General features: G+C 43.7%; 1 protein-coding gene across 1 annotated transcript in view; it reads left to right on the plus strand.

The window, feature by feature from the left end:
- Window positions 1-347: 347 nt before the first annotated feature.
- Window positions 348-12,838, plus strand: part of tanc2b (tetratricopeptide repeat, ankyrin repeat and coiled-coil containing 2b) — a 167,979-nt gene continuing 155,488 nt past the window's right edge. Inside the window, exon 1 of the mRNA XM_080470237.1 lies at window positions 348-888. The gene's annotated coding sequence lies outside the window, so the exon portion shown is untranslated. The remainder of the gene's footprint in view (window positions 889-12,838) is intronic.

Raw genomic sequence — 12,838 nt, forward strand, 5'->3', positions numbered from 1 at the left:
AATGTCACATCCCATGGTCTGCAAGGCAGAGGGATGGGAATCTGATTGACATCGACCTTGTTCCTGTTGAATAATTATGAATGATTTAGTTATTAGAGCCTCCTTCCATCATGAATAATTCATTGGATCCGCCGTGTTCGTTCCAGTAGAAAGAAACTACACAGACAATAGACGCGTCCGGTGTTTTACCCTTATTATCTATACATTATTACATTATTAGTTGGGTTGTTTTTGCACGCTTTAACGCAAACTTTCTCGTGCCTGTTGCGATTATTATTGTTTCGTCTCCTTCTCATTATTTTGAAATCCGCTGGCGGAGGTGCGGTGCGGGATGATTTGTGCGCATTGACCTGCGCGCGGCGCTCCGTCTTGCGGCGCTGCGTGGCACTGTGGGCACCGACAAAACACACACACACACGCACGCACGCGCTCGCATACACACACACACACGGCCGCAGTTGTATTGTGAATGGCCCAGGCAGCTTGGCACATTTTGGCGGAAGAGACGCAGCCGTCAGTCCGGACGCGCCGCTACCTGCCGCCGCTGCGGACCGAGCCTGCGCCGCCTTGACACCCGGAGGTGTCGCTGTGCGCGTTGGCCGACCGCCTCACAGCCGCTTTCCGGGACTGGATGTTAGCAGCTCCGATTCCGTGCAGTTATTTCCAGAGTGGCTCGCCGCTTCAGCTGCTCGGGACCCGGGGGCGGAAAACGTGCGGACTTGGCCGCGTAATAAATAAAAAAAATTAAAAAATCGGGACTTTTGGTGGAGACGCACGGCGGCGCGCTGCAGCAGGAGGAGACACGGTGCTGGAGAAACGGCAGCGGGACGAGGCTCGGATGTGATGCCAAAAGCTGGTGAGAAAAACAAAGATTCAAGTCGAGAAAAGGTAATTCGTCCTCATTTGTTCTTGTGCCTGTTCTTGCTGCCGCCTGCTCGCATTATGAAGTTTTATTTGAATGCACCTTAATTAAAAAAAAAAAAAATGTAAAGATCGGAGGTGTCGGCTAATCCATAGCCTATAATGTGTATATCTCCCAGCTGCTCTTAGGCAAAGCCCAGCCAGCCCGGCTAAGCCAATAAACACCCCCAGTAGTGTTTAATGAGATAGTCTTAGCTGCTCCTTTTGTGCCCACACGATAACAAGCTTTTTCTTCTTCTTCTTCGTCTTCCTGTGGGCAGACTGCAACATGTGTGATGTATTTACATCCCTTTCATGTTTGAAGATTTTCTCTCACATCAAACGGTTTATAGGTTATATTTATTCATATACATCCCCCAAAGAGCTGCCATGCTGCCACATTCATGCCGGAGCCCTTTGCCGTATCTAACGGGCTGAATTGATTTTAAGGTTAGGTCAATTATGTAATCAACTTAAGTTCTCCTTTAATGTTGATGAGAAGGCTGCACATATGGTGTCCTGATCCCCCAGCCATATATTCAACAGTCTCAAAGTCTACAGGGGGGAGAGATTTGGGGGGTTGCCCACCCAGACAACAAGGTGTCCATAAAGTCAAGACGCTTATATGGAAGAAGCTGTTCTTACTTGTTCAATGGCTCCAGGCCAGCACCTACCTCTCTGCACAGCCTATTATCTGACATCTGGTCCTTCTCAACAGGGACTTATGTGGTAATAGTATGTTTCTGCAAAAGGTTGTTTATCTGCGTAAATGCTTATTGTTTGAAAAGGGGGGGAAAACGCTTATTTCCCTATGATCGACATTCGGCACTTTATATGGAGACGAGTTGGTTTGCTTCAGAATGTTTTGAGACGAGAGAAGTTTTGGCAGCTGTCTGGAGATGTTTTGTTCCCGTTGTGTGGTTATCATTTAACACAGTGAGGATTTGTAAAGATCGCACAAGCAGTCACGGCGGAAAAATGTCATTTCTGGGGCACACGGCGTACGCACGCTCTTACAAACGCAAGTTCTGCCTTTCTAGCTCCAGAGAAGTGCCGTGATGAAGCATTTATCAGGAAATCGGTCTGCAGACTAGTAAGATTTTGAACTCCAGCACTTATGCTTTTTGTATGAGCCTGAAGATCCCTGCTGTCTTGCTGTACTTTAAAAAAAAAAAAGTTTAATTCAAGTTCTTGGTTGTCAGCTTGGCTCAGTGTAGATAAAAGACAGTCATCCTCAAAGTATTCTCTCATAACATCAGTGACATGCACGAGTGCTGCCCAACTCCCGTCCCGACGTACATCTGAGTTCACCGTGTGGAGGTTTTCCATTATGAGATCATGATTTTTTTGCTGTTTCAGAAGACCGGCCCCTAAGTTTTCTCTTTTTGTCTTTTTCAGTGCTTATCTCTTCTGCTCGAGGGGGGCGGGGGTGTAGAGACAAGGCCTTGTTTTCCACAGTCTGGGCCAGCACAGCCGCTTCGTTCACGCTCACTGACAGGCCAAAGGTTAAGAGAAACAGATTCAGCTGCAGAACATGAGCTGAGGAGTTCTCAGAGACTTAAGCTGACGCAGGACATCCTTCAGACTCCCACAATACATCACAAATATACAATTCCACTGCAAAACATGCCTGTATACCAAGGTGGCAACAGTACGTGCGTCCTTTTCTTGAATAGAAATACAGCTAGCTGTGTAACAGAGAGTTTTAACAGTATCTCCTCAAGGGATCAAAAATAACGTTTTGACCGATTAGATGTGATATCGTATTTGACTCACTTTCTAGTTTTCAACAGAACAATACCTGTTTTTTGTGAGATGAAAAAGTAGGAATTTAAGTGTGCTTATATTGTTATATAATAGTTTGGATCGTTTGCATAAATGACTCCCTGAGATGTACGGTAACCATAGATCATCATTAACAATCTTAACTCATACAGACTGATGTGGTGATATTCATAAATGAATGTTTTTCTGGTAGATTTTCAACAAAAAGTACGTGATTTTTTTTTTTTGCAGGTATCCCATGATTATCGTACATTTCCCAAGCCTTCGATTAGAATTGTGGAGTAACTTTACTCATACGGAAAGGAAAGAAAACTTGATGTTTTGGTCCCATTTTTGGTTGTCCCGTTGTTTGTCATGTTGTCATGTTGTTTGTGGTCCCGTTGTTCCTGAGTTCCTGTTGTTTGCTGTCCCACGGCCTCATCTCGCGATGACACGCTGGTTGCCATGGGGACAGCACTGCTTCTTTACATTGCTATACTGACCCGTCTCAAGCAGTTGTTCATTTGTATTCAAGGAGATGTTCAGTGGAAATAGTCCACCTAAAGACGGCCTGTTATGATAATAAAGGACAGGACAATCAAGGCTGCAATGCAAAATAATAAAAAAAATGAAATGCACACACAGAATGTAAAGAGGAGAAATTGCAGATTGACACTTGGTAATGCGATTTTCTAGCTGCTTCTTTTGATATTTTCTTCTTGCTATTGTTAGATTCTTCCTCCTCCACTGCATATCTGCCGGCCACATACTGTAGGTTTGGAGCTGTTTAGATTCTGAAAGCATGTAAGCGTCTCCATGCAGACTTTAAATTTCATTCCAAACCTCTGTTATTGGAACCCAGAAGTAGTGGGTGGATGGATGAGTAAACAAAATATTGGATTTTAACATGGGGAAAAGAGCATTTCTTCTCCATCTCAAACCAAAAACAGCCACAATTTTTGTTTATTTTTCCAACCATGATGACAATGGTCCCTCTAATCCCAACAAAATGTTTGTTTGAGCTTTTCCTGAGACGAGTGAAACTTTTTTTTTTTTGCACTGAAACCCTCACCCATAGCATTAGCCCACTATAAAACAGATTCTGCTTTATAGCAGTGTTTTTGTTGCTTTGTGCTAAAGGCACAGGCAAATGATCGAGTCTTGCCGACAGAGGTGTCGGATCAGTAAAAGCTCCCACAAATAGTTCTATAGGCGAATATACAAACAATTTATTTGACGCTTGAGTTTGGAGACGAAAACATAATTCACTTAACTTTGACCAGAAAAACCTTATGTTTTATTCTGGGTATTGATTGTTCCACAGTAATCACACAGCTGAGACGTTCAAGCACATTTTTATTCTGTGGATCACTTGGAGTCAGTCTGGGAAATGTAGAAGATCACTGATTAATTCAGGAGCCGACAAGGCAGGTCCAGCCAAAGGTGGCTGCGTCAAAGGGGCCGAGACATGCTTGTTTTTGAAATGATACTTGCAAAGCAGAGAGAAATTCTTGTTTTGCGATGCATGCTGCCTTTCCGTCCCTCCTGGTATGCAAAACAAGCACGTAGGACCTGATGTCATGTGGAAGGTCGCATATTAGCGCCAAGTGCACCACAGTGATGTTCTGCTGGACGCCGTCCTGCATGTCCTGCATGTCCTGCAGCTTCCGTAGGGTAGCCGGTGCTGCTTTAATGATTGACAGTCAACATCTGACCAATCAGCCTCCGGAACAGATACGAGTGCGGGTGAGATTGTGATAAAGACTGTTTGGATTTGTAGCAAGCATCTGAGAAACGTCTCAACGTGTCAAAGTTAAATTGTCCCGGGGCAAATCATTGTGACACAGGTGCTCCATGCAAAGACGATTAATTAAAAATCACAAATAAGATAAGAGTTTTTTTTTTTCTCCCAAAGAACAATTACAGGGATTAATTGAGTTTGTGGTCCTTGTTATGAGGTCTGATGACCACAGGCAGGAATGACTTCCATTGGTGCCCTGTGGTGCGTCAGCAGATGGTGGGCGGGGGGGGGGGGGGATCTCTGGCTGAAGGCGATGAGAAACTCGGGGAGAGGGTGGAGGTAGTTTGCCCTGACCCTTCATGTTGAGGACGTCAGAGTTTGTGGTGCATTTTGGCGTCAGTGAACACTCCCACATGTTTATAGTGCTTTACCGCGACGCTGTGCCATTGCACAACCATCCACCCACTCATTAGATGCGTGTTGTGAGTCGAGAGTGCCAAGTTAACTACTGTAGTGTTCATTAAAGTTCAGTAATTTCTTGCAGAAAGTTTTTCTTCTACTTCTGAATGCTTGAATTGTCATTTGTCATTCTCTGCATTTAATCCATCCCCGGGCAGCAGTGGGTAGCTGCAGTCAGTGTCTCTAACCTCGAGTCCAACACTGGTAACATTCGTTAAACCTTCGGGCATGGCCGTCAGTGCCATGGCAGGAATTCCACCATTTAAAGTGGTAAGGTGCAGCATTAGTAACTTACTCGTGTTGAACCGGCTTGTTGGCAAAGGGTCCATTGTAATTTAATTTTGCTTCCTTTTGGTTGTTGATTCTGGATGTTTTATGGACTTTCACAGTTTGCGTCTGACTCTATGAAAGAAGGCGGAGTTAATTTAGAGGCTTGTAAATACACTAATAGTGCTCGACTGCTCTTTCAGATATGAAAAGATCTGCCATTCGAGGAGGTGCAACAGCTTGTGCCGTGCACAAGCCACCGAGCCGGGCAACCCTGGGTGTTGCTCTCTAAATCTTATCAGCTTTGAAAACGTGAGATTGTTTCCGGCGCGGAGGATAAAGGCGTCGTCCTTGGGGAGGTTTTGATTCATATGCCTGAGCGTTGATCCAAATGACAATGTTTATGCCATTTCAATCAGGAAAAGCAGTCAAGGGAACCAGGAAAGCCAACCGTAAAAGAAAATGCTTGGCTTTTTAGTTTTGTGTACGGGTGTGCACCATAGCATGAAAAGCATCATCATCAGTTTAGGAAAAATGCAATGTGAAGGGAATTAAAATTGATATTTTGGTCATAATTTATTTCCTTCTTAGCCAGTAATTCACTTTATACCCCAAGAGAAGGCAAGCAATCATATTAGAAATGCAAGGCCAAGCAGAGCAGAGGAACAGCTCCACTCGGCTTTTCCAACTGTAAATTTCCTTGGTCGGTTCTGTCAGCGTCTGTCAGTCTGAGGAGAGAGGGCCTCCGTTTGTATTCTTGTGGCCACTTCCTCATCCAAAAGGAGACGACCCTCTTGTCCACGCATCCCTGTTTCTGATGAATTTTATTTCACTGCATGGGAGGGGTTGATATTCATCTACGCAGCTTCACCAGCGGAACAGACGAAGTGAAAGGCTTCAAAAGACGTAGCGAGCATGCCAGGCCACGAGTTGGCGATGTTGTTTGTTTTTGTAATGAAACCACACACATGCAGCAGAGAACGATACGCTGTCAACATAAACAATGGGAGGACACGGACATTCTAGTGGACAGAGACCAAGTTGGATTGTTATTACGGTGACTTCAAAATAAAACTACCAGGTCCCAGGAGAATATGAACTGGGAGTCATGACACTCTGGAGGAAAGCATTGTTCTTATTGTACATCTGAGCATGTGCAGAAGAACTGTTTACTACAGGCGTGGTGCTCTTTTAGAAAAGTTGCGTTTTTGTCCATCAACACGAAGATGGAGTCCGAGCATTTTCAAAAAGTTGAACCCTGGTAGGTATTTTTTAAAAGATTGTGTTTACAGTGACTCCGAGCACCGACACCCAGAGCCCAACAAAAAATTTGTTTTTCACTTAAAAACATTGTTGTGTAAAAGTCTGCATGCACCGGAAACATTTATAATGTGCATTTCTGGTCCACATTTTGTTATTACATTTCTTTAGAAATAGAATATAATCAAAACATGAAGATGCAAAGGTATTGTTTTAATTAAATTAATATTTCTCGCCTCTTTCTGCTCTTTGTTCTTTTATCTGATTTCCTCACATTTTTCTAAACTCTCGCAAAACATCTCTTCTCAGGCTTTTCCCATAAATCACATCCTGTCCGTGATATCAGGCTTTATAAATAAAGCCAGCATGTCAAGGTTTGTTCATGGAGACGTTCTGTAAAAGACTCTGAAATTGCCTCACTTAGAAGAACCGGCGTTGTGCTGGACTCCTTTAATGAGAGCTGGATTCTCCTCCGGCATGGCCCTGGTTTCTGCGTGGCCCTTTGATTATGTAATAATGATGCGGAAAAGGCAGTGTTCTCTGCGCTTTGCTCTTTTCCTGTTAGTGGCCAGACTCTGAGGTAAACCGTTTTATCTCTGCCTGGTTCGCTGCTGCTTTCTCATTCCTTGTTTCACTGGGAGTCTGTAACGTTCATTGAGCTGTGATTGAGTACTGTTTGACTGTATTTCTCACCGGCGTGGATCACTTCTGTGTGTGTGTGGGGGGGGGGGTGTCACAGAACACCTGATATCATCATCTGACTGTGTCAGAAATTTCACATATATCTCATAACACTGCACAGTGTGACGGCTGCTGTGAGCGGCAGCTACTAACAACTAAATAGAAATGCAACAGAACATGATGAGGTGATCAACAACCGTTTTCACATTCCTGAGGAGTAAAATGATGAACCAAGTCCACATTTTCTCTCTACTTCCACACCAGGCCTTTTCCCTGTACATAAAGGTTATGAGACGACCTGTTTGACTCTTGATTTGCTTCAGTTATCTCCTGAATCCACTGTCGCAGTTGTTACAATTCGGTAGAAAGCAAGACTGTGCATTTCAACTCACTGTTGTACCAAAGTCAATGAAATCCGCACAGTTTAGCACGGAGTAATCTTCTAAAAATCACTCGGTCTGCCTTTAGCGGCAAATAATTGGGCTTGTTGTGGGATATTATTCACCACAAGTAAACACTTCATATAGATTTCCTCCGTTTTGTTCCCGCAGAAGAGCGAGTTGAACAAAACCACAGCAGCAATGCAGCAGTATTCTGGGACGAGGCGTTTTGTAAGGAAAGGGTTTATGATTTCATAACAGTCAAAACAGAACACATTCAAAGAAAGGTGCTGGTAGCAGGGTTTTGTATTTCTTGTACATGATGTTGCCTGTTTCTCTTCAAAGGAGTTGGAAGCACCTTAAAAAAGAATCCGGCAGCTCAACCAGAAATACATCGACGGATCAAAGTGCTCCACTGTTTTCGTCTCGGCTCCGACGGAGGTTATTATGTTGTGTAGGCCTAGTTAGGGTTTCGTAACAATCAGAGCAGCGCATCAATATATTATAAGTTGAGGTTCATGTTTTTTTCACCTAATATTTCCGTCCGCCTGCGTCTCGCACTGTTTTAGTTTGTGTATCTGGGAGAAGCATGTGTTCCGTTGTCAGGAGTCGACGCTGACAAATCCTGACAGGAGCGAGGTGACGGGTTGTGACACAGGTTAGACTGCTTCAAATGATGGCTCTTGAAGATTTTGGATTTTCAAATTCTTTTAGTTTTGCTTTCCAAATAAGTCCATCTATTTTCTACGTCACTTTATCAAACTCCGGGCGTTGATCCCATAAGACTATGGGTAAAATTCCAGAATGGAACCATCACAGGGCAGACACACACTCTTTGGCCCCGTTTGCAGGACAACGTTTGAAGCGCACCACGGCCATAGTAAATATTTCTTCTGCACATGCTCATATTCTCCTGGGACTTGGTGGTTTTACACTTGTGAGTCACCTCTAAGAGCAATCCAAATTGGTAAACAAACTCCACACACACAAAGGCTCCCACCAGTGACCCTCACTGTGAGATGAAGTCACCAACTACCACGCCTCTCTGCTCTCAAAGCTTTTATTGCCTTCATATCAATTCCGATATCTTGAGTTTAACGTTGGCCCAGTTTACAGGAATTGTTTGAAGGAGTCATGAGCATAAATAAATGGACGCATTATTCCAAGTAAAGGTCACAGTCCTCTCCACTGTGTGCCGTTCATAACACCAGCAGTAACGAGACTGCACCTTTTATTACTTGTTATATCCTGTAGACTTCCTGGTAACCCGTGTTTGCAGTAGAGGCATTAAATAACAGTTTCACACAGCCACTCAGTGGCCTGTAATTGCCCTGCAGATGATATTTTGGCATAGTTTAGGTATTTCTGGGTGGATGTACTGGAATGACTTTGAATCGCCTGCAGAGGCAGAAACACGCTGACTTGTAACGGCGTGTTCAAAGTGATGTATCGGTGTGAACGTGGCCTAAGAACAGAAGCCTGACCTCACCGGTGCATGAGATGTGTGGGAACTCATTTCTTCTATATTCGCCATAGTTTGCACAGATATATATCATACTGGCAGTCACCGCCTTGACTGGAGCCTTTGCTGCATTGCAGTTTCAATGAAATCAAGTGAATCGCTTGTCCCGAGAAAAGCAGAAATGTCGCACGCTTCCTTTCATGTCCTCCTCTCCTCTCAAATTACAAGGCATTACCTGATTCTGCCAAGATGGCGAGGCTTTCAGATAACAAAGATCGGCTATGTGGCTGCATCCAATCAGTCTTCCACTCAAGCTGCCTCCTGGGAACCAGAGATCCCTGTTAGCCTATTAGCCAGCTGCTTGAGCCGGCCCCAGCTGCTGATGGCAGATGAACGGCAGAGTATTCATCTCGCTCGAGAGCGACGTCTCGCAGTTGGAACAACAGCTACAGTATAATACCAACAACTTTGGCTTCGCGGTGTCGTTCAGGGCAACCGGTGACCTCTGGCCTCAACTTTCTGAAGCGGCATAGTTTTGCACCCACACGCCAGGGACGTCGTCGTCGTCACCGTCACGCGAGTGTGTCATCTCCTTCATCCCGACAACATCTGCTGCCACACTTAGCAGATTATTGGGGACTTTGCCTGAAGCGGTGCAGTTTAACTGTGCTCCGTAATGGGTTCAACACCAGACAAATGGGGTTACCGCCGTGTCACCTACTTAATGTGGATAGGTTGACTCTCTGGCTGCCGGGCTTTCTGATGCCATCTGTGGGCTGGTGTGAAGTTGTCAATGAGACACTGGAGCTCTGTCATATCTAAATAGCTCCACTGTTCCCCTCGGTGTGGCACACATGTGGCAGTGGGAGACGAGCTGCGGCTCTGTGATGTGATGTGAGGCACTTTTAATGGGTTAACTTCATTATAATTGGCCAGGCATTTTTGTGTCTGTGCGACACAATGCACCCGTTGTTGTTCGTACGGCTGCTTTCGTTGGCTTAGTGTGATGAAACAGGGTGTGATGGTGGGCGTAGGCGTGCATAGAAAAGGATTTCATGAAAAGTAGCATTGTTTTAAGTCTGGTAATGCATTGTTTTCGGAATTATAGTGAATAAATATCCGTAAATCCTAATGCAAATCATTGAATCATGCATACAGACTTGACCTTGTTCAGTATTGTAAACCCAGATCTGCTGCCGTTATGATATCACGCAAGTTTGATGATTAATCTGTTTATAAAAACCTCTTGAGTAACCTGCACAGTGTTTGAGAGGGAAAAAGGAGCGTTTAGTCGTAAGATGTTTCCTACAACTCTGAATCTCTCTTTATAGTGAGATAAGACTGACCTTGCTTTACCCGGACTCTTGTTGGCAGGCTGAATCAGGCAATCTATCGGGATCCTTTCATTTATTCACACGTTCCTGTGAGTGATGGCATCAGTTTCTTATCAGCCGGCAGCGACGTATTCTGGAGTACTCACAAGTTTCACCTGCATGTCAAACCCTTATCGTTTATTGCTGCGAGAGCCGAGGAGTCTGGAGGTTGTCACACCGTGCTTAACTGGTCTGATGTGGAACCTAGTGCCGTATGAAGTGGATTAACTAGTCATAAGTTTATTATTAAATGAATGAATAACAATGGTGTGCCATTGGCAGAACTGAAACTTCTCCCCCCCCCCCCCTTTCTCATTGTTCTTATATTTGGACTTAATTGATATCTACTTGCCAAAAGGATTTCATTGATTGTGAAAAATGTTGTTGATGTTTGATTTGTCATTAAAATAAAATAAAAGTAAAGTAAAAACATATCGTTTGAGTTTTTGGTTCGGAAATGTTTCATGTTGACACAGCAACATTTTCAAAACGATGTCCGTTCCCATGGAAATGGCAGAAACACAGAATAGCACTGTCAAACTTGCAAACAGCAACAACCGGGACTTTAAATAAACAAACAAACGCGATAAGACTGGTGCCTGCAGGATAATGGCACATTTATTTAAAGAAATTCTAATCTCTACAAGCTCGTTAAATCCGCCTGCTTTTCAAATTGACTCGGCTCTTGTCTGCTTTTCTCTTAATTCATATTAGTACCCCTGACACAAAATCCATTTCTGCTTTTTAATTTCATTTGGCTTTGTCATCCACTATTTTTGATATTCTGTGGAATTTCAGGGTAAAATGGTTTGGTAATCAGTTAAAGCATAATCCTTTCTAAATTGAGGAGTTGCAGTCATTATTTAATCTCTTGTGAGTTACATTTGCACTATGCAGATATTTACAAATTATACCAAATCATTTGTTTGTGTAATTTTGCTCAAGTTGTTTAATTGTTTTTTCATTCTCTGTTGTTGTTTTACATCAATTATGTTTGAATACATTGGAAATATTAAATCCCACAGAAGTATCGTGATTTATATTCTTGGTTTTTGCACAGAAATGTATAACAAAAAAAGTAAATTGAAACTTAAGTTCCAGATGCAGCTTGACTGAACATGGTGAAAGTGGTGCCCACGAGCGGCATGTTTTTTTATTAGATGAATTAAAGCTAAGTGAAGTGGCTCTTGTTCTGCTCACTGTCCTTCTGGAGCGCCGTAATGCTACGTGGCACAATGTGCAGGCTATTTTTAAGACTCCTTTTAGCTAAACGATTGTGTTTTACTCCGACCAAGATGGTTTTCTGAGGCCACGCACGCTTTATGTACATACATTTTAAAAAGGGGGAAAAGCGCAGAAGAGATTTCTCTCGGTTCAAACAAAAGCCACATTACTGACCACAGTGCTCGCAGCTGCACGGGCTGAAGAAAAGAATCCACTCCAGCTTTGCTGAAATGCATCTATACAACGTACAGCACTTTTTAATCTTGTACGCACAAAGCCACCCTGAGTATTTTAAAAATCGATCTGTTTGTGTGTACATGCGAAATGTCGTGGATGAGCTTGTTTGTAAGGCAGGGCGGCTTGCTTTCAAGGTAGGGGAGTGGTGTCTTGCTTTAGCCTCCAGTCATGAAAGTATGCCCTTGTTCAGGCATGAGAGTGCATTGTGTTAGCAGTCAGGACACGGAGTCCCCTCTGAGCACGTCTAAAAATACTCCGCTGTCACCTCTGCCCCAAACTACACACCAATGGGGCACGAAATAAAGAGAGGCTGCATGAGTAAACATGCCGAAATGCAGCACACGCACACAGCCAAATGTATTTGACTGCAAGGAAAGAGTAAAAAAAAATAAAAATTCAACACACTGCGTTTGTTTCAATCAAAAGCAATTGTGTTTCTCGAGTGAAGTTGTGGAGCTATAACGTCATCATACTATTGTTTGAGCCCTGTTTGTGCAATGTTTTCAAGTGAAAAACGCAAACTTGTAGCGTTTTCTTCCGTATTTTTGCTATCAAACCACGCCCGCATGCACACAAACAACAGCACCCGCTAGTGGCCCTACGAGAAAAGCTACCGGTACGTTGTTTTCAGCGTTTCTGCCGTCTCTGTGTAAAATGGACATAGTTTTCAAAGTGTCGCCACGTAAACGCAAACCTTTCCTGAAAGATGTGTTTTCATTTGAAACGTATAGTCAGAGCCTGAGATCCTCCGGTTAGTTTGCTGCCGTAGTCGCGTTAATTCCTTTCACCGTAGACTCTGCCAGTTTCTACACTTTTACACTGCAACCCGGATTGAAACCCCTCCACACTCAAGAGGACACCAACAATGTTTGAGATACAAGTGGTGTGTTTGCTACTGTCTTACGATTTCTTGTAAGCCACTAAATGCTTTTTGTGCTGATTTACGTCCTTTTGTTTTTCCTCGTGCCGAACACTCTTCTCATGTTTGGAAGCAGTGTGTTTCCTGTGTGGAAGAGGAAGAGGAGCTGACGCGAATGCTCCGGGAGAGAAAAGGCACAGAATATGCCAGCCTTCCCCCCAAGGTTAGGGT

This window comes from Lipophrys pholis (assembly GCF_963383615.2).
Source record: "Lipophrys pholis genome assembly, chromosome: 1".
In the NCBI taxonomy this organism is placed as follows: Eukaryota; Metazoa; Chordata; class Actinopteri; order Blenniiformes; family Blenniidae; genus Lipophrys; species Lipophrys pholis.